This window comes from Parasteatoda tepidariorum, chromosome 6 (genome assembly GCF_982258835.1).
Source record: "Parasteatoda tepidariorum strain Cologne lab strain chromosome 6, Ptep-v5.0, whole genome shotgun sequence".
NCBI lineage: Eukaryota > Metazoa > Arthropoda > Arachnida > Araneae > Theridiidae > Parasteatoda > Parasteatoda tepidariorum.
Window position 1 is genome coordinate 43,491,977 of NC_141760.1, and position 24,182 is coordinate 43,516,158.

The following is a 24,182-nucleotide window of genomic DNA, read 5'->3' on the forward strand; positions in this document are numbered from 1 at the left end:
AATAGTTAACAGTTGTTAGAATTTTGATAATTAGTTCTTTTTAATGCAATTAATGTTAAAGGTGACTTTTAGCGTCAATCGCATTACCTCGGTTTAAATAGCAATAAAAATAGATTTAAAAAAATCTAAACACTGATCACAACTACACTAAACACAAATCAATTAATCATTATTTTACAAATCGGCCCTTTTATTTTCTAACTTTTTTGAGAAGTGTAGGGCTATCTAATAATACTATATAATCAAAAGTTTGTTAAGTACAAAAAATATCAATAAAACACAGATTAAAAATTTAATCTAGAAATCAAAATACTATGCACAATAAAGCGTCATTATCAGTTGATAGTATTTAATTGTTGTTTGATTGTGAAGACCTACTAAAGTAATAACAATAAAAAAAAAGCTACGCACTACCCGCGGCGGGACTCGAACCCGCAATCCCCGGTTTAGGAGACCGATGCCTTATCCATTAGGCCACGCGGGCTTGTGCATCAAGCTGAAAAATGTATAAAACAAGGAAAGCATGAGAGACAATTTTAATTAAATTGTTTATATAATTTGATATTACATGACTTTTCGTGTTACTGGAGATTATTTACATTTCTCAAGGAATCGTTAGCTAATATTAATTCAAAATACTTCAGAAATATTATCAAAGGTCCAATGTAAGACAATTATTATTTCGCAATATTTTCCTGCTGTCTGAGAACTTCTTTTCAAACCACGGCCGAACTCGAATCCCCGGTGTTTTTTTTCATAGTCTTCTGCTAAAATTGATAATTTATTAGTACAAATACGAGATTATTAGATTTATACGAGATTTATTTTCAAAATTACAAACTATTTTTTTTTTAATTATGCAACAGAAAATGAGCTTTAGGAAATGCAAAATTGAAAAAGAGATTTAAATTGACCTTTAACAATATATCTTAAGATTTTGCGGTATAAAATTAATTACTGAAATTATAAAAACTGCGAAGGCATTTATTACGATATCATAAATTATTTAAAATGAAATTGTTCAATTTATTGACCAGTTATTAGTTTAATATTTGTAACTGTTGTTTTATTATATCTTACTAGGGGGCCAAAACCTCAATTCGCCTCCGCTCACCAATCTCGATGATTGCTTCGTAATAATTGTTGTTTCTTAGCCGAATACATTTTATCTATTAAATAAAAATAAAAATTATACAGTTACGAAAAATATTCTGGAAAGAATTTTCTTTGGAAAAGTTTGATATTTTTATTTATAATGTCAAATATTAGATTTTCTAAGCAAACAATATCATCATATGAGGATAGAAAAGATTTATTTAAAAGTAAGTTTTTCTGACAAATGATTGTAATAGATGTTAGAATTAATTAAATCAAGTTTAATCAAATAAGAGAATTCTACTTCTCACGTCAAAATATCTAATATATGTAATTCTCTTACGTGGCTCCCAAATTTTGGCTGTATTTCTTTTCCACCGGTGGCAACGTTTGCTTTGTTTTGTTTACGTTACTATTTCTCTTAAGGCCTGTTTACACGGTCCAATTTCTTGAATCCGAGAAATTGGACGGATTTCTCTGTCCAAGAAATTGGATGATTCGTTGACACTATCCAAGTTCTTGAATGTCGCTGATTCGTTGAAAGAAAAACTTGCGCATGCGCATTGTTAATATTCAACATTATAAAATAATACTTACATAAGTTTAAAATTACTAAATAAATTCAAATAAAATCATAATAACCCAAATAAACCTCAACAGATCAATTTATTTGAACTAAGATATATAAAAACCCACAACAAAATGACATAATTTGCTGCCAGCTTGTTGACGTCACAAAACCTAAGACGCTGATTGGTTAAGGGAGAAAAAACTTGGATGGAAAGTAGAACATGCTCTACTATCGTCCAAGAAGTTGGACCAAGTTCTTGGATGTTTGTTTACACGATCCAAGCTCAAAGCAAAACAAGTTTCCATCAATATCAATCAATCTCTGTCCAAGAAATTGGATCGTCTAAACAGGCCTTTACACGGCAAATCGACCAATGATTGCCGCTAAAAATGTCACATGCCAAATCTACTGAGGTAGCTCAACACAACATATAGCGCTTTTAAAAACGGAAACTGAAATAACCAGAGAGAATCAGCTGCGGCAATCTCATACTATTAAGCTAGCTGAGTAGTCTTTGCCGATAGATCTCTATTTTAGTATTTTGTCGAAAGCGCTTTTTTTCACGAATTTATTTGACGATTTTTGATTTATATCACGAATTATACTATAGCACATTTCTAATAGGTTTAACGAATTAAATGATTGTTTGAATTCTTAGAATTTTGTGCATTTGCAATGTACCTAAGTTAGTAGCGAGCGAAGCGAGCTTGATTTGCGAAATAAACTATATAAGATTGCGTAGCAATTTTCGAGGGTTGGCGAGCGTTAGCGATCAGGGGGCGCAGCCCACTAGTTATTATTTATTAGTATTATAAATATCTAGATCTATTGGTGAACAAAAGTAATTTTTTAAGTAATAATTTTTTAAAAAAAATAGCATGTATATTATTATAGCATTATGTTGTTCTAACAAATTTAGTATGTTCACAACCGAAGCCTAATATTTTCGCTTACCACACAAACGGGCGTATATCATCATCAGCATTGGCACGACAGCCCTTTGTGAGCCTGGGCCTTCCTCAGAAGCTTTTCCCATTCTGCCCTTCTCCCAGCAATTGTTTTCCAGTTCTTTACTTTTAGGATGGCAAAATCCTCATCTACACAGTCCTTCTATCTCTTATACGGGTGTATATACTAAATATTAATTTTGCTTGCATCATATTGTTCATGAAACTGATAGTTAAGTTCTAAATCGATTAACGAATCTCCTTAACTGTAGTTTATAACGGTATATTATTAGTATTTGCACTCAGAAGAATAATTGTAAAATGGTTAATAAGATTAGGCACTTTTTAAATAACTATTTTATCTTAAAATGTAGCGCAGAATGACGTAGTAATAATAAAAAAATTAAAAAAAAACAATTCTTTAGTTTTAAACTGTTAATATAATAGTACATGAAAATACCTTTAAATTAGCGATACAAAAGTATGTATAGAAAAATAATATTTTTATGACTTTTATTAATTTTTTGTTGATGACACCAAATGACCAATATGACAATAAATAAGGGAAAACTGAATTTTACCACGTGATTTAAGGACTGATTAATGCATAGACAATAATGGGAATTTGTGATAGATCAATTAAGTTTTTATGTTACATGGAGATGCGTTCCAGTTTTCGCGAGTTTTTTCGATCTTGTCTTTTCTTCTGGTCTCTAAACAAATTAAAACAAAAGTTTCTTTTTATTTATGGTATTGAGATTATGCATAGTTAGTACTTAATTTGTAATTTTAACAACAAAGCCTCATTTTTAATTTTAACATAAATAGTGAGTGTCGAAATTTTTAAGTGAGATTTGAAGCATGCGAACTTTTACTTCCACATAAGCTCACGCATTATTTGAAAGGAGCATCATCTCATTTACAAAAGTTGTCTGTTGGTTTTTAAAAATGTCATTACTTTAAAATTAAAAAAGAAAAGAAATTACATTTTCATTTATCTAATATTTAATTTGAATTTTTCTTTAATTTGTCATAAATTTAAGTAACTCGAGGCAGTTACGGTCTTTAAAATGCTTCGACTTGATCTGTAGGTTGAATAATTTATTCCTCATTCAGTTTCCACTAGGACACATTCAATTTTTGGTTCCGATTCTTACTCAATTTCTGCAAAGATATTGATTCTACAATAATTACACGAACAACGATTTGGCGATATTCTGGAGCAGATTTCAGTTCTACGATTTGGAAGTTTGACGATTGAAATAGCAGTTTTAAACTCCGTAGTCTTAAAATTTTGAACCCGATCTAGAAGACAAAGGAACTCCATGATTAAGCATTGGGTGCCTTCGTGCAGGACTTTTTGACGCAACTAACTAGCACTTGCGTTACATGGAGAGGAAAACCACTAAAACCTCCCACGGACAGTCTGACGGCAAGGGCACTCTAACTCATAATTCGTCTACCTCTGAATCAATTTTGCGGCAGTACTGTGGACGGTATGAGCCAGGTGCGGAATTCGCATCAACCTGCCTATCGGTGGCAGGTTTTTTGGGTGGCAGATTAGATTAACAAATCTTTTTTTGGTGAAGGGGCTAATGTTTGGATATTTGATTTTTACGGAGTCTATTCCTTCCAACCATGTTCATTGTATCTTTAAATCAAAATTTGCACAATAAGAAGAGCATTTATATCCAGTGCATTTAATGAATTAAAATATCCGTTTTAATAATTTTGAGGGGGATATTTTTTACCTTTTTTGGTTCGGTTGTTTTGATCACTTTAATTACATTCGAAAAGATGAAGGATTAAACGAAATTTAAATTTTTACGCAACGTATCTTTATTTTTTGTGATTGCAATGTTAACAAGTCTCCTTTCAAAGATTATAATAAGGTTAAAACTCTTTAATTTTGGTAGAAGAATAATTTCCTTGATACCAGTTTACGAAGAATTGGAAAGTAAGTTTAATTCATATAACCACTATACTTAATCACAGAATTTCTTGCTCCAATTTTTTCATTATTATTTATTCTTCTCTGAATTTTATCATTTGTTAAGAGCATTAAGTGCTACAAATTGCTTAGCTCTTAAGTACTCTAACTTAAACTTACAAAAAGTCAAACATAAAATTTGTAAAATTCATCATATTTGAGAATTGGTAGTCTCATAGTTAAAAGAAAAAAATAAGCAAGGAGAAAAAATAAAGTAACAGAAAATGAAACAATAGAAAAATCATACAGAAAGAGTATTGCAACGCAAAATTGAGCCTAAAATAAATATTACAAATTTATAAAATTTTATTTTAATTAAATAAATAGCGAATAATTAGTTATTTATTATTTTAAAATGAATGCAATGAATTTATATTTGTGCCAAAGTATTTAAACTATGAATGATATCGAAAAATTAATAACGCTTTTGATTTAAGTGTACAGAAATATTGCTGTTGTTTCAGCAAAGATCTATGTATTTTGCCTTGTACTTAATAAGTGCCTAGCAAGTAAAGTGCAGATTAACTATGTGGTTTGCAGATTATTTAGGTAATTTAAACAGGAAAAGTGTTTTTATGGCAATTAAACTAGTTTGTCTTTATAATATGTAACAGATTTGTACACTTTTCCGGCACAGAAACTTTATTCTTTCCTAGCGTTTTAATTCATTTGTTAGTGAAAATACAATTCGTTTTTTTTTTTTTTTAACAAATATAATGGTCATATTATAGTTTTATATTTTCCTAAAAAACTGTTTTCTATCTTTATTGCTATTTTTTATTTCATTATTCCTTACTTTTTCCTACCTAAGTACGCGAATTGAGTACATATTAATCCATTAAAATACTCTGTCCTTTCTTCCGAGTGAGGAATAGAGTGCAGATAGAACTGAATTCTATTTCTGCCTCTCAGCTTCAAATACTGAACTGAGCTTCAATAACTGAAGATCATGCCAATGTACGACATATTTCCTCTCTACTTTTGACCAGCCCCTACCATCGCATTGGATAGTTATTCCTACTCGAACTTTGACCTCACAATTGTGTTCAGTTAAACATAACAGTTGCGAAGTAAGATGGCTTGCTCATCAACAGGAATGGAGACAGTGGAAAAAAGGCATGAAGAAAGGGATTGGAGGTGAAGAGAAAGGGAAGTGTTCTCCGCAAATCCTTTCTTGACGTTCCCGCCTATCAACGAACCCTGATTTCATTTTGAAGCCTTACTTCTTATGCGGGTGAAAAATTAAGATTTTTTTTTTTAAAGTTTCTGAAAAGTAGAGCAGAGCAAGTTAAAATGTTTGAAGGAAAGATCATTTCTCCCCTGTTAGTAATATTTTTAATTGTAAATTAAATTTTACACTAATACACTTAAAATTTTAAATTGGAACTATGATAAACAAGCGACAAATATAGATTATACGAACAGTGTATTGGCGATTGCTTTCCCGATGTGTCGCTAACATCAGAGCCTATTTCCGATAAGATTAGAATTTTAGTACCGCGATGCATAGCAAAAATAGCATATTTAACAGTAATTTAATTTTTATTAGTTACGTTGTACGTAGTATTTTACGTTGGTCAATATTTCCGTTGCTGAATATAATTAAAAACTCCCAACATTGAAGTTACGTATGATATTCGAAATAGCAGAGATTTAAATCATGGAGATAAAGTTTACGATAATTTCAGTTATAAAGACCGTGATAGTTTCTTACTCGATACATATTATCATTGAGGATTTTCTCCTATTTGATGCAAATATGTGTATCACAATGCATTGTAAAATTTCTTCTAGCTATTTAATGTTATTTTCGAAATTTCAAGTGCTTAAGAGTAAGCATCTGCTCTAAATTGAATGTAGATTTTAATGGCGAAAGATCCAAAGAAAGAAGTTAATATGCCAAAATCTTTTAGCATATGCTGTACAATATGAATACTAAATGCAAGGTTAATTTTTATTAAGCAGATGTCTGAAAGACTGCATTTAAACAGTTAACTTAGCTATTCAGTTGTATGTACAATTCGAAAGCCTGAGGGAAATCGTCCAAATATTAAGAAAGCATCAAACCGGGAATAGATTTTAAGATTTGATTTTTGCTAACAAAGGGGAGGAGTGTGAACAACACATGCGTAACACATTAAGATCACAGATTTATAGCTTTTAACAGAAAAAATTCGAATTTTCTGTTAAATAAACTTCAATTGAAAGTTTGGAGAAAAATAATTTGACTAATATATTTTATGAAACTCCAAAAATTTTTTCGAAGTTCAATAAAATCATTCAAAACTATTTTTACGACAAAATTACAACATAGTATACGAGCTAGATTTTTACTGGAGTCTTTAGTTTAAGTTACGGCAAATCGTGGTCACAAATGCATTAGAGTAAGAAAGGGGATGTTGCGACAATCTTAAATATGCAAGAGGGTGCTCAATTTTTTTTTTTTCATTTTCTAACAAGAGGGAGGGTGTCCGAAACATGCTTACATGATACATGAATAGCCCCCAAGAATTTTAATCTGTTGAAAATTATTGAGCAATGCGCACTAAATAATTTAAACATTCAAAGTTACAAAAACTTATTCAAGATATTTACTGGAGTCAAGGTGTTACATCTGATCTACTTTACTACAGTGGCTTTAATAATGTATACATAGTTTATTTCAAAATTGACAAATCAGTATGTTTACTCAAACATATGGAAACAAAATTTGGTTGAATAGTTAAATGTTGTAAATGCATATAATTTAGATTTTTCGAAATAGCTTATGAACAATTTTCACAAGTTACAAAAAGAAATTTTCAGTTCTAGACACACACACACAGATGTAATTTGAATCTAGCAAAAAAAAAATTCATTCAAGATTTTTTAAGGCAGAAAATGTGAGTGAACTGCAAAATTCAAAAGCATTTTATACGCACTTCATTAAATCAAACTTGACACTAAGTAATTTGGTACTTAATTTATTATAATTCTTAGTTTTTAATAAAGTAATAATTCCAGATTAAAACGTTTACAACATCCCCTCACGATAAATTCAATAGATTTTGCTTAAATGTATAGAATTTAAACTTATAACTGAAACAATATTTTCGATTGAATATTTAGCACGAAAATATTTATGACTGAGAAATGCTAATATTAATATATTTTCTACAGTTTTGGCACTGACTTTTACTAGAAGCATTCTACGCAATAAGGACAAACTGTTTTACAACAGAAACGTGCATGAATGAATCGAGAAGTTCCGAAACCACTGAAAGGAAAAGAAAGCAGTCTACCACTTCCGATTCTTGCTCCACATTTCCCCGGCAAATAACGGAACTCCCGCTTACAAGCTTCTGCAGCAGAGCGATGTCCCGTATCACGTAGACTTCAGTAAATTTTTAACCATTCTTAAAAGAAGTAAAAAATTTTAATATTTGATGTTGAATTTTAAGTGATTAATTTTAACTCTTTAATTTTAATTGAAGTATAGTTAGGAACATTAAAGGCTCTATTTCGATAATCAGTATTTAAAACAATTATCGCTTTTGAAAATGTACTAATAGTACATTTGAGTAGATGAAAATCTAATAATTTCATATTAGTTATAATTTTTTTTCAATGAAATTTTTTTATATTAATTTTAAATCTTGTAAATGAACTATATGAAATATAGGACTATATGAAATGACTATATGAAATTTTATTTAAAAATGCTTAATTTTATTTGAAAAAGCGGATAAATCTCGAAAAATTTAAAAATGCAATAAAAAATGGAAGAAAACGATCAAATTCCAAGCATATGTGTGATTTTTTTTTTTTTTTTTACATATTTATATATTTGAAAACTATTTTGAGAATTACAAAAAAAAAAAAAAAAAGAAAAAAAAGAAGAAGAAAATTGAACATGTTTAACATTTTTTTTGTTATTACGGGAAACAACTTCAAAGTATAGCATGAAAATAAATTAAGAAGAAAATAAATAAGAAAATATAAAAAGATTTTTAGTTTATACTAAAGCATTATTTTTTATGAGCTTTTAATTCCGTTTAAATACTGTCCAACTGAGGGCTGAACGGACACTAATGGGTCAATATACTTTCACTACATTATTATATCCATTTTTCATTTAAAATTAAGAATTAAATATTATTTTTTTTCTATTAGATCCTTTGAAGAAGATAAATGAAGACAAGCAGAAAAAATTCCTTTCATAAACAGTAAGACATTGCAAAAATTAATTGGTGATAATCAGGAACATTACAAAATCCACAGTTTCGCAGAATATAAAGGAAAAGACATCAATTGATCAAAATGAAATTGTAGTATACATCTTACCTTAACATTTCATTTAAATTCAACTACAATTTTTATGCTGTACATATTTAATAAATATTAGTAACATCTGAATTTGGCAAAAATTAAAAAAAAAAACTGTATTTTAATATAAATAAATAAATTGTTTCTGTTTGAAAGTTTTGGTATTGTTTATTTTTCAATTATTTTTCTTATTTTACATAAGGTGCTTTTTTACGTTTCGTTTTTTAAATTTCAGACAACACTTTCGGCAGAACCTAGGCTTCAAACATTACCGCAGTGAGATAAAAAGTATGGTAATAACTACCAAAAAATGGTGAAAACTATTGTGTTTCTGCTGGTATGGGAAATCAAGAAGTTGGGTCATTTTTACCGAAGCATTTTGGTAAAAACTTTTATAAAATTAACAAAAAATATGGTTCGATAAAATGTGATAAAATTTAACAAACTTTGGTAAATATTTCTTGACATCTTGGAGCAAGGCATAAAAACTACTTATTTAGTTGCGTGGTATAATAAAAACTATAATTTCAAAAACCAGCATTTCTGCTAAATCCTTACCATAAGAATAGAAAAATTACGAAATAAATAGCTTAAATACCGTATATTTTAATTGCATTAAGCAAAAATATTCTATTTTTTTACCACAAATATTATTCCTATATAGCACGGTAATTTTACCAGAATTTTTTTCTGTGTGAAAGGCTAAGAAGGTTTGTCATATCATTTTCTACCAGTTTTGACGAAAAACACATTTTGTCGATGGAAGTGGCGACTTCTTAAATCGATAATAAACATTTTAAAACTAATATTTATCATCTTCATTTTTATTGATTGGAAACTAAAATTTCTTGTGTGTTTTCCAGATAAAAGAAGAAACTTATATTATGAGAAAAACACAAAACTGTCACAAGGCATTTTCAAATTCCTTATAAAAGTTATTCCTTAAAATTATTTTTCATTGTTATTTTTAAGGTTCTTAATAGAAGTGTTTGACATGAATGTTTTATATCTATTATTATTTTATAAGTGTATACATACAACTGATACACATTTCCTCCTTTTGTAAAGTCCGAACTTTTTGAGAGAACATGACTTTTAGTCATTTTATCTCATAATACTCTGTAATAATTGAAATTAGTACATAAATATTAATTGAATGTTAAAAAAGGGAGATTATTTTTACTCATAAAAATAAATAAAGTGAATTCTTACTCCTTCTACAGAGCTAACTTGGTTTGTCGATTGACACCATGATTAAATTTCTATTTCACGAAGTGTACAGAATTGACGAAAATATGTCACAATCAAACGTGACATGTAAACAATACAAGGTTATAATCGCGCATGAGTTGGTGTTAGGAACTTGTGAAGACTACAAAGCTCAAAATTAGCATAATATACTGCTTTTAGATTTTTTAAAATTATTTAGTGAATTACAGACATTCGTTATGAAGTACCAAGACTCTCATTTGATTTGATGGCTAGTAATTAAAATTGCTACATTAGGCTCTGCCCTACAATATCAGTTTTGAATGAACAAAATCAATATTCTTTCGATGATCTCCTAACGATTCCCACCTTTTCTTTTAATAAAGTTTTTGCTTTTACAAATATTTGTTCGTATAGACCTTGCTTATTTTTGGTACAAACTTTTTTCGCTTTACAATGATTCTAAAAATATATAACCTGAAAATGGAGAATACGAAACAATACATAATTTGAAACCAACGAAAACCAAGTATTAAAAAAAAAGATTTTGCTTTTATAAATATTTGTTCGTATAGACCTCGCTTACTTTCGTTATAAATTTCTTTGTCTTCCAATAATTATGAAAATATATATCTTGAAAATGGAGAATACGAAGTTCTTATTTTAAAACCACTGAAAACCAAGAATTTTTTTTTTAAAAAAAAAAAGACTTTTATTTATGAATTATAATTTCCTTTTGACTCTAATTAAGATTGTGTTTGCAGTCGATCTATCAAGCGTTGTAAGAGAAACATATTTTGTTCTTTTAACTGATTGTTCTGAGACATGAGATTTATAATTTTCCTGTCGTGTTCTAATCGTTTCTTTGTGTGCTCTTCTAATTCTTCCAGGAGATCTTCCAAAACTTCTGATATTTTTTGTCGCTCTTCAGTCGCCAGAATAAGACTACCATCCTAAAATGAATAAATAATAAGTATATTATTGAAACAAAAAAATAATTGCAATAGTTTATAATTTTTGTTCATGAATCATTTTTTTAAATGGCATGGTGACCGGAATGTAAAAGTGGACACTACTAATTTTATAGTTCGTTGACCACCCTGAAACTCTATGTTGCTGTCAGAAATTAGAGTTAGTTTCCGTTGTTGGAGTGGATAGTTGTATTTTTCTTTTCTTTCTTTTTTTAAATTTATTTTACTACTTTATCGCAGGTATTTCATGAAGTTCATTAAAAGCTGAAGTAGGAATAAATTAAAAATTAAAATGATAAAAATAACTTAAAAAACGAAGACTTCACAAATAACTTTAATTTACGAATGAAGTAAACGGAAATAACAAAAAAAAAAACAAAAAAAATGGAATTAACACATTAATAAAATTATTTTATTTAGAAATTAATTTAAAATTTTTCATTCTGCTTGTCTTTCTGTTATTTCCCCCCATAAATTTTGCATGTTATTTTTCAAATATTGTTATTTTTTGTTATTCATTTACAACGTAAGAAAAAACTCTGAATTTAATACATATATGGATTTATTATGAACAAGAGTATTAAGGGGCTAAATGGCAAAAAATAAATAATAATAATAATCGCTTTAAAAAAGGTATTGCCATGTTATATAATCTTTTATATCTATTTCTGAACTTCGTAACAAATGCTTAAAAATTAAGCTATTCTAAGCTGGACTCAATATTTGGAAGTACTTTTTTATTTATTTAAAATATGTATTATTCTACTACTATACAATCTTTTAACAGTGGTGGATAATAATTAAATTCATTGGGCAATATAATGATGTACCATTTTTTTTTTAATTCAGGCATTAAGGAACATATCAGCCCTCACCGTATATCATCTTAGAAACAACAATAAGAACAGTTTGATAAGAACAGCTACTTAAAAAAGAAAAAAATCTCCGGCTTCGTATGCATGAATAAATTACCCCAAAACCTACAATTTACTAATTCTAAAAATTCTGCTTTTTCTACTCTTATAAACAACTGCTAAAAAAGAAGAATTTCAATGCAGAAAAAAAAAATATCCTTTTTGCATAGACAGAAAAAAAGCGTTATATATCAACAATAAATATAACAATTGTGTTCATACATTTCCAGACACCAATATTTTTAAATTCATACAAGCGGAATATCTACGTTACATAAATTGATTAGTACTATAATATGAATGAACTCAATCGCTTTAGGCATAATGAACTGTTTAATTACCTTTCGTGTCGGAAATAATTCTAACCTTACGTCATCTTCTGTCTCTCGTTTTTGATCTCTCTCACTATCTCGATTCCGTGGATCCATCATTTTGTTTGTTTTATTGCCTAAAACAGAAACAAAAAAACAGTCATCATAGGATTGGAAAAATATATTGACTGTAACTACAGTAATGCGCAATACAACTTGTAAAAGAAGGAATCAACAGCTCAATCACATAAGCAAACATATTCAAAATCATCAAATTTGAGTTTTAACGAATAGGGAGAATATTTAGTATGAAATCCAGAAAACAACGTTACTTAAAAATGAACTCAATACAAATACATTGCAAAGAAAATAAACAGTATCAATCAGAAGATATATTATTGCCGCATCTTCAATAAGGGTGCAAAGTTAATAAAGATAAACAATTTCACATGGTTAAATATAAGATGTTTGTAACTGAGAATATAATCACAGCTGACACAACAGTATTTAAGGTATCATATTCCAGGATTTTTTTTTTTTAACACAGTAAATGTGCACTCAACAGAACGTAAAACTGTATAAGCATAACAGTGAGCATGTACATTAAAAGTTTACGACAAATAATGTTCAACTCTGTAGCCTTGTAATTTTGAACCCAATCCAGAAGACAAGGATGCTCCTGGAGCAGGTATTGGGAGAAATTTGCCTTCATGGAGCACTTTCTGATGGAACTAGCTCGCATTTGCATTACATGGAGAGGAGGACCACGAGAACCTTCCATATTTAGACTGACGGTAAGGGGACTCGAACCCATGATCCATCAACCACTGCCTTATTTCGTTACTTAATTAAAAATTAGAATATTTGTGGTTATCCCAAAAACTACTATGATTGACACTTAGTGCGTGAAAATCAGGTCATAGACAAAATTTTGAAAAAATTGGAGCAATATTTGATTGGATCAAAATTTTCCTGAAAAAGGACTTCTGTGCCGTGTTCCTTTAGTCTAAATGAGTCCTTTAGTCTTCCGAGAGAGCTAAACATTTACTTCAAACATTGCCTTTCTCAGGCTTCTCTACACGTTAATGACTGGAGAAGTGAATTTTTGAGAGCTCAAGTTTAATTTTAAATAAGTTTAATAAGTTTAATTGTTTCTAACTGTTCCAAGCAATTAAATGTTACGTCCAAACAGATTTCAATTCTGGGGTTTAAATTATTTCACTTTTCAATTGAGCATAAAAGAGACAGTAACATTTCTGTTTTTTTTTACGGAGAAATAAAAAAAAAACACTTTCTATTTATAATTTCTAAAAAATGTATATCAAAACTATTTGCTAAGCATATTAATTACATCTGTAAGTTAATTTCTTATCCAAAAATTTCTTATCATGTATTTTATTTAGCATATTCTAAAGTTAGGAAAAGAACAATTTTTTGAGATGGTGATTCTAAAAATAGCACTGTCTTAGGAAATTTTTACAATTTCAAATTTTTAGTATTTGCTGCTTAATAAAAAAAAAAGGCATATCGAACATTTTCCTGATGTAGCAATATTTTTTCTTTTAATAATGCTAAAGTTGAGAAATAATATTAACAACTTTTCAAGCAAATTTTTTCAAAATTATTCTTTTTAAAAGGGCAACTTTCTTTAAGTTAGCGGGCAAGAGTAACTTTGAACGTAAAAATAAAATTGCATGACCAAATTTTTTTGTTTATTTTTAAAAAAACAAAGCAAACTGTGCTTTCTGCTGTGCACAGATACTCATTTACTTTTCATTACTCAAATAAATAAGAAACAATAAATTAAAAAAAAGAACAATCAATAATTTATCTTCATTTTTCGAAAAATTAGTTGGCTTAGTAAACAGTCAGCTGTTCTGCATCAATAAAACAATTGATTAGTATATTAATGGAAAAATAATATGCGTCGTAACGTAAAGAATAAGATTTTGAGAAGTGTCAAAATTTAGTTAAGTGCTTTGTAAGATAACTCTGCTATACACGAGCGGACAGGTAATTAACAAATTTATGTTAAGATTAAGACGATATAAAAGATGTTGAGAAATTTTAAGTTGCTTAAAATTTTGACTACGTATTCGTATTAACAATTATAAAATATATATTGAAGAAATCGATAAACATATTATTCCAAATCTATGCAAATGTTTGTAAGTTATTGAAATTATATCAATTATTGAAAGAACAAACTAAAAAATATAATTAAAAAATTGATGTATGATTATACATTCACGCTCTTTTAGATAATGTTTTTATGAAACTCAACATATGTTGCATAAAATGCTTTCATTCAATAAAATGTTTTGTTCAAAAATCTTTCTTAAATTACGAATAAATTTCTAGACAACTAAAAAAGAAATATCGTGCTTTATAATAATAAAAGAAAGGATTAGCAATCGGTTATTAGCGAAAAAAAATATGAAATTAATTTTACTCTAAGTGCGCGTAGTCAAATTTCTCTTAAGTTACCCATATTTTAATATTTCTCGCCCCATTCAAATATTTCTTCATTGTCGCCAAATAATTTCCTTAAAATTAATTAATTTTAATTTTTCTCGGCTTCGACCAACTAAAAACTATTGAAATTTTAGATTCTGCAATAGAAAAATACTTAGATCAATATGGCATGAAAAAATTTTATCCCTCCTAATTCGAAATTTTTCTTCCACAAATAAATTAAACAATTGAAAAATAATAAATAATGATTAAAAAATATTTTTTTGCATGAAATTATATTTGGGTAAACGGGTCTTATGAGTGGGTACAATTATTTTGAATTGCTTAATTAGTTTTAGAAATATGACTTAAAAAAGTGAAATTAACATTAAGGGAGTCAAACTTTGGGGGTCCAATATTGCGACTATGGGGGTCCAATATTCCAATATTGCGACTACCCCATCTCTTGAAGGTTATGATACGTAAAAACAAATATATGTATGTTCAGAGAAAGTACATTTTTGTGTTCGATTTCGTAACTGAATTAATAGTTCGCACTACATAATTAGCATATTTAAGGTCATCCTCTGGAACCATTAAGATTGACATTAGTATTTGAAAATCTGATCATTAGAACAAAAGTTATTCAGGGTGATATATATATATATATTTTATTTCTTTGCTCACTACAGTACGTAAAACACAAATGGATGTTTCATTGTTATATAATAAACTGTGTACATAAAGTTTTTATAATTAAAGCAGCAAATATTTTAAAGAATAAAATAGAAATCTATCAATACACTTCCAATCAAATCACAATTCTTTAAAAAAAATATTAAGAAAACTTTTATTTTAAAATCTGAGATTTTTTTTTCGACTGAAGAGAAATGAAAAATCGATTAAAATTGGAAATTTTCATTTTTTTAATCATTTTGCAATAAAAGATAAGATATTAAGTGAATTAGCTATATAAGACGCTGATAGATCATAACCATACACGGCTAAATGAATAATTTTGAATTTAGCACATTAAAATATGTGTTGTCAGTAAATAAACAAATGAAAACGGATAAATAAATAAAATTATAAAAGAGAGAAAGTAAATAAAAAAGGTGACTGCTGTGAAAAATTTTAGCTCGCTTCAACACCAAAAACGTTGGCAACTACGACCAAAATTAATTACAGTGTACTCATGAAAAATTCAACTAACATCTAAATTTTATGAAATTATTTATTGTCAATCACAAAATAGGAAACCATATAGCAAAAACAAATTATGTAAGGAAATATATATAAAAAAACGATTTTAAGTCATAACAAACAAAATTAATCTAAGCAAAAAACAAAAAAAGAGAAACAATATTAATTTGTTTAAAAGTTAAATAACTATTAAATTAGAATAATATTAAAATCATGTTATCTTTACCACATATTTAGTAAAAGAAACTCTTTTGAAAAATAAAACTACCTTCGTATTAATCACAAGAATATTGTCACTAAAAATGTTAAACCTCATGTAAATAGTGCAAGTTTTATGGCTAATATTATTAGCAAAAATAATCGTTATAAACAATAAATTTAAAATAAGTTAGTCCTTTACCATTTATTATGAAATAATATCATTATGAAATAAATCTTATTTAAACAAATTTTTAAATTTTTTTTTTACTTCTGTCCTGTTCATTTGATTTAAAACTTTAAATTGTTTTGATAATATACCGTATGAACTTCTGATAGGTCGTATTAAGAAATAGCTAAGTTGAATCGCATTAAATTGACAAACTGATTAAATATACTTACAAATTATAAACTATATTAAGATTCTTATAAAAGTCAATTCACTTCTGATTTACATATAGACAGTAAGTTTATGGAAAATTTTAATAAAAACAAGAGTGTCGTTTTTTTTTTTTTAAACTATCCGTCAAATTAAAATGTTATTTACTAGTTTTGCATCTCATTAAATAAAATGTAAAGGCGTTAGAACAGTTTTTGTGTATAAAATAAAGGCGTTTAATAGTAAAATTATGATAAAAATTAAAATACAACAAATTGTGAAACTCACCTTTTTTTTATAGCAGGAACTAATAAAAAAGTTGTAAAGTAAAAGCTGTAAACTCGATAAACTCTACTACGCTCAACTCTAGTTATTATTAACTGAATATAACTCCAACCCTTTCCTTTAACCCCGCCCACGAGGAGCTACCCCGCATGCGTAGAAATCTTAGTTTTATTGGTATGCCAGAAAAAAAAGAAAGAAAAAAAATTCACTCTTTAAAATTTTGAATAAAGATGATTATTTTTTCTTTCCCCCTGATTTCTTTATAATGCTGCTTTTGTATTTATATATTAATAATTTTATAACATTTTTGCAAACATAGGTTTTACTTGATATTAAGTTAGATTTATGTTTTTGATGTTGATAATGAGTTTTTAATGATGTTTCAAAAGTCTTTAAAAATTATTAATTAATTACGTAATCATACATTTAAAAAGATTTTATAATATAGAATTTATTTAATATAGAATTTTATATAGAATATATTTTAATATAGAATATATTTTAATAATGAAATTCCATATTTTAATATAGAATTTTATTCTATATTTTAATAATCTAAGGACGGAGTTATAGTACTACTTTATGAGTCTTTCAATAGCAATAATAATAAAAAATAACATAGGAAAATCATGTTTCTGATCATTTTTATTGTCTGGAGTGTAAAATGACGTAAATTGTAGTACAAATGAGTTCGCGTAAATCTAAACAGTAAATAAATATGCCATTTTGTATGAAAAAAGAATATCGATAATTTTATGAATTGATTAAATATAGTTTTTAATACATGTATTTTAAAAAAACTAGTTCTTACTTTTTTTTAAAAATAATTATATCATCTGTATAACTCAATTTTTCTTTCTTAAATAGTATTTGCATGCATAAATACATTTTGAAAACCAATTTGAATAGTTTTTTTTTCTTTTTTTTTAAGTTCGAAGAAAATACTTGTCAGAAAATTTGATTTTATGCGGCTTCATACAAGGTAACAGATCATAAAAACTATTCAATCTTTACAATTACAACCTTACTTGTAAATCACGAAATATATATTTTTTTCCATTTTCGATACATAATTTAAGACACATAAAATGTCATCTCTGAGCCTCGGTAAAGCAGTAAGCCTCGTAATCTCTCCTTCGTGAGAAATCTGAAGATCATGAGTTCGATCTTCAAAAGGGGCAGAGTAGCTTTAAGTTCCAAAACAAATTATCTTTAATATAAGCTCCTAATAAATGAGGCTTTCTTTACTTTCATCACTTATATATTTTTTCTTTTGCATTGTTCAATTTTCTCTATTTAATTTAAAACAGATTGATCTTAACCTTCCTTAATTTAAATTTCAAAAGATAATTAATAACATCAAGTAATTACTTGTATTGATAATTAATAACACCAAGTAGTCGCTTGTACTATATATTTGTGTTATTTCTCAGTTTTTTAGTTTTTACAGCTGTTCCTGCTAAATTATAATTAAATGTTATTTATAACCTAAAAACAAATTTGAAAAGTGAAATTTTCTTGGAAATTTTAAAATGCTTCTTCATGCAGTAAGAAAATATGAAAAGAAAACAAAGTTTTCAGTAAGAAAGTATATTAAACAATTAATCAATAATTTTTCAGTATTATAGTATTTGAAAATAAATTAGTGAAATAGTGCAGCTCTGTGACAAATTTTGCAATTCCTTATTAAAACAATTGCAAGTGACACATGTATGACAAATTATGCACATCAAAGCATATATTTTTGAGAATAATTCCCCATATTTTTAAAATTTTTTTTTTATTTATTATTTTTTTGTGTGTGACAGAAATTAGATTTTTTATTTACGAGCTGTTGGAATACTTTCTTCATCTTAACATCTTTTTCAAAAAGTCTGTAATAAGCAATTTAATAGAAAATTAATGTTATGCTTATAAAGCATTTTAATGATCAGTTGATAATTAGGAGAATTTATCATTGATTACATTAAGAATAAATGCAATTTTTAGAATAAATATTATTACTTCCAAACTTTCATCTCACAATGAGTGAAGCGTGCAATGGTAGTGACAGAGGTGTACAGATGTGGTGCAAGGCCTTTCACCCCTTTGAGCTGATAACATTTATTGACTCCTTATCTATATACCACCTACAGAACCTATTCATGATTCTTTGACACTACAAAGAACATTTCTTTCAGGAACTGTGACATGAAGTATCGCACCAAGTTGGCACTTCTTCAAAGTTATACAAATGATACAGAATAAGGCAAACACATGTGAATAAAATATATATCACTTTTAACAGACAAGTAAGGACCACCTAAATGAATCCCTACAATAGTATGCCCAACACATGCAGTAAGAATATGAAATGCATTGATAATCACAGTAACATACATATTTTAATTGGTCTTTAAGCTAATGCATCCCTTAAGAGAACCTGGGATACAAAAATCTTAAAAACTCCTGAGCCTTTTACTTAATATTTAGAAGTATATTTTTTAAATGATGAAAAAAAATTATGCTTCTATATTAATTAAAATTCTATATAAGATTAAGTTTATTTTTTTTTCCTTCTATAAATTTATGTAACGCTGCTATCAATGATTATTTCAACGCCTATTAACATAATTGCATGAAATTCGATGCATGTGCATTTTGGATATTTTACTTTAATTTTTTTTTCAAGGAAATAAAAATATTTCTTATTCAAAATTGCTTTTTAAAAATTAACAATAATAAACAAGATATTTTAATTCTAGATTCTTTTCAAATATTTTTTTAAGCACCAGTAGCAAAAACTAATTACTCCAATTTAAGGTACCGACATTTCTATTTCAATAAACCAAACATCTTACGATTGAAGCGTATTAGTTTCTTTGACTATCTCTCGTTTGCGTTTCATATATATATATATATATATATATATATATATATATATATATATATATATATATATATATATATATATATATATATATATATATATATATATATATATATATATATATATATATATATATATATATATATATATATATATATATATATATATATATATATATATATATATATATATATATATATATATATAAATAAAAAAAAGAAAAGATGCTTTTATCGTAGAGGATCCTTAACTGTACCGGTGCATTTCTTAATAAATCTTCCTTAATAGTAAGTACAAAAAAGCGCAAAAGCTACTAAGAAAATTGCTTGAAACTTTTTTGAATTTTTAAGATATTTAAATCGGACTTTTTTCAATAGCTGCCAAATACGATATACTACATGATTATTAGGAAAAAATATAAGCAGGTACTTTAATTAGAGTAAATGTAACCCCCGTTTCAACGAATTTCTTCAAAATTTTCAAGTGAACATTTCGTAATTAGTTTTAAATGGCTCTGAAAGATTTACTTAATTTTATTGAATATATTTTGGCATAATATGATAAATTGAAAATATGAGAAATTTAATAACCTAAACACTTCGAAATTCATGAATAATTGCAAATTTATAATTTTGATAGGAGGATCAAAAAATATGCTAGTAAATAGAAGTGTTTCCATCATCTTGTCCAATCCCTCTAGTAAAGTAAAATAATATTTTCTTATCAAAAATATAGGAAGAAGAGAAAAAGAAGAAGAAAAAAAAAATAGTAAAAAAGACACCTTAACTACCCACGGCGGGACGCGAACCCGCAGTCTCCGGTTTAGGAGACAGATGCCCTATCCATTAGGTCACGTGGGCTCATGTTCAGGGTAAACAAAACATATGCAAAATTTTACACAACTTTTAAATGTTTAGAGAGAAGAATAAGTCCATAGAAAATGCAAAAAACTTGAAACATGCATTACTAAATAGTCAAAGAAAATACATGATATTTTAACTTTCTAATTATTATCTGTGTTAATTTTTTTTCCTTTTAAGACCCAGACCTATTCAGCTCTGATGAAACCTTCTTTGTTGCATTTGCTTGATTTTTTTCAGAAAAAAAATTAGCGAGATTAATGCGTATTTCCAACCAAATGAAATTAATTTTCATAAAACATAGCATTTGTTAAAAAATCTTACAATACAATGTCAATTTTGCTATTGACTTTGAAACATTTCGTACTGATCCAATCAAAAAGAATAAAATTTCTTCTCAATATAAAGCACAAAATCGAAGTTTTCATGCAAGAAAAAAAAATTGCAATTTTTTTTATTATTTATAATTTCTACAATCACATGAAAACTAACCTTCAAAAAAACTTGGAACTCGAAAAAGAAACAATTTAAATGGTACTTATTTTAACTGTTTTATCATGTCGAGTTCATACAATAGAATTAAGGAAAAACCAAATACACTGAAACAACAAAATTACTGATCTGGGGGAAAAATCCACTTATTAGAAAAAAGCCTGAAACACTATTCTAGTAACCTGAGGTCAAAAGATCTGACAAAAACTGAAAAGCTCATAAAAAGTTTGAGACTCAGGCCAAAAGTCTGAGATTTTCCAGGTCTTCCCTTTGATCGTCTGTTTAGGTTATTATTTATCTATTTAGACTTGAAATTACAAAAATTTACCGAATTTCATCACATATTACGGAACTGTATTTGATTGTTAATTTTATAAAAATCATTACCAATGCGTTATAGTAAAAATTACCAATGTTTTTGGTAATTTTTGGCCAGAAAAGCAGTTAATTTTACCATATTCTGGCTTTTTCGACCATAATTTTTTCGCAGTGCTAGCACATGGCACTCTGCATTCTTAAGTTTTTGTCTAAATTTCTTAAGTTTTTGTCTTGCATATTTTGAAATTCTGAGAAACATAAGCGTATGGTAATTACCAAGGTGACAAATTAATGTTGTAAATATTTAATTTCTATTGGCTCAAAATACAAGAGTTTTTCCTTCTTTGCTTAAGAGTTGTAGAAGTTTCAAGTTCTCGTCAGCTTTCAGAGCGCTGAGACCATTCATTATTTTTTTCTTTTTAAATAAAAAAAAGAAATAGAGAATAAATAGATGGCAAAAGGCTATAAGTATTTGAAAGGAAAATTTTTCTTCCAAAGAATAATATTTATTATTGAAATACGTCTGTAGTTATTTGTTATCTAAGTTGCCGTAAATTAACCTAAACAAAAAAAATGCGCGTTTAAAAACTGAAAGTTATATTTTAATGCTTAAAAAACTGACTTGTAGTAAATGAGTCATTTTATTTAACTTAGACTGTCATTTACCTGTCTTGCTTGTAATACAAGTAAATAACAGGAAATCTCTTGAGGTTTACTATTTTTTTTAAAACTTCAAATACTCTTGTGATTATGATTTCATTCTCACAAAAAACGCCATTCGATAATAAATTAAAGCATTTAACATTTATTTTCTTATTTGATAAGATAAGTTCATTTTTCGAAAACGAAATTTTCCTTTTATTCAGAAATAAAAAATATGGGAAAAATTGAAACTTGAGCTACTTACAACCTTTGATTTTATTAATAAGAAGATACTGTTCCTCAATTTCTTTTTTTAGAGATTAAAATTACTTCAACATTAAAAAAAAAGAAAGAAAGAAAAAGAAATCAAAACTAAATAATTTCAATTCTAGCAGATATTTTGTTACTACAATTACAAAATGGTATACAAATGTTAATACATAATAAAACTTATTTATAGAACTGATCCGCTATAGAGTGGAACTAATTTTTTGAGATGTAAGGCAAAATTACACATAAAAAATAATAATTCCTGAATAAAACATTTCAAAATCAATATGCGTTTCAAATAATTATAAGAAATTTTAATTTAAATCGCTACAATTTCTATATTAAATTCTATATAAGATTAAGTTTATTTTTTTTTCCTTCTATAAATTTATGTAACGCTGCTATCAATGATTATTTCAACGCCTATTAACATAATTGCATGAAATTCGATGCATGTGCATTTTGGATATTTTACTTTAATTTTTTTTTCAAGGAAATAAAAATATTTCTTATTCAAAATTGCTTTTTAAAAATTAACAATAATAAACAAGATATTTTAATTCTAGATTCTTTTCAAATATTTTTTTAAGCACCAGTAGCAAAAACTAATTACTCCAATTTAAGGTACCGACATTTCTATTTCAATAAACCAAACATCTTACGATTGAAGCGTATTAGTTTCTTTGACTATCTCTCGTTTGCGTTTCATATATATATATATATATATATATATATATATATATATATATATATATATATATATATATATATATATATATATATATATATATATATATATATATATATATATATATATATATATATATATATATATATATATATATATATATATATATATATATATATATATATAAATAAAAAAAAGAAAAGATGCTTTTATCGTAGAGGATCCTTAACTGTACCGGTGCATTTCTTAATAAATCTTCCTTAATAGTAAGTACAAAAAAGCGCAAAAGCTACTAAGAAAATTGCTTGAAACTTTTTTGAATTTTTAAGATATTTAAATCGGACTTTTTTCAATAGCTGCCAAATACGATATACTACAAGATTATTAGGAAAAAATATAAGCAGGTACTTTAATTAGAGTAAATGTAACCCCCGTTTCAACGAATTTCTTCAAAATTTTCAAGTGAACATTTCGTAATTAGTTTTAAATGGCTCTGAAAGATTTACTTAATTTTATTGAATATATTTTGGCATAATATGATAAATTGAAAATATGAGAAATTTAATAACCTAAACACTTCGAAATTCATGAATAATTGCAAATTTATAATTTTGATAGGAGGATCAAAAAATATGCTAGTAAATAGAAGTGTTTCCATCATCTTGTCCAATCCCTCTAGTAAAGTAAAATAATATTTTCTTATCAAAAATATAGGAAGAAGAGAAAAAGAAGAAGAAAAAAAAAATAGTAAAAAAGACACCTTAACTACCCACGGCGGGACGCGAACCCGCAGTCTCCGGTTTAGGAGACAGATGCCCTATCCATTAGGTCACGTGGGCTCATGTTCAGGGTAAACAAAACATATGCAAAATTTTACACAACTTTTAAATGTTTAGAGAGAAGAATAAGTCCATAGAAAATGCAAAAAACTTGAAACATGCATTACTAAATAGTCAAAGAAAATACATGATATTTTAACTTTCTAATTATTATCTGTGTTAATTTTTTTTCCTTTTAAGACCCAGACCTATTCAGCTCTGATGAAACCTTCTTTGTTGCATTTGCTTGATTTTTTTCAGAAAAAAAATTAGCGAGATTAATGCGTATTTCCAACCAAATGAAATTAATTTTCATAAAACATAGCATTTGTTAAAAAATCTTACAATACAATGTCAATTTTGCTATTGACTTTGAAACATTTCGTACTGATC

General features: G+C 27.2%; 1 long non-coding RNA gene and 1 other non-coding gene across 3 annotated transcripts; both read right to left on the reverse strand.

Annotated features, from left to right (window-relative positions):
• Positions 1–411: 411 nt before the first annotated feature.
• On the reverse strand, positions 412–484 carry TRNAR-CCU (transfer RNA arginine (anticodon CCU)). Its single transcript has one exon. It is a non-coding gene; the product is annotated as a tRNA-Arg (tRNA).
• A 10,319-nt stretch (positions 485–10,803) lies between these two features.
• On the reverse strand, positions 10,804–16,979 carry LOC147808001 (uncharacterized). 2 transcript variants are annotated; one of them, XR_015434602.1, is made up of 3 exons: positions 16,836–16,979; positions 12,344–12,450; positions 10,804–11,070 (listed from the first exon to the last, which is right to left on the reverse strand). It is a non-coding gene; the product is annotated as an uncharacterized LOC147808001 (long non-coding RNA). The 2 variants fall into 2 exon arrangements; XR_015434604.1 differs by lacking the exon at positions 16,836–16,979 and adding an exon at positions 16,571–16,595.
• Positions 16,980–24,182: the final 7,203 nt, after the last annotated feature.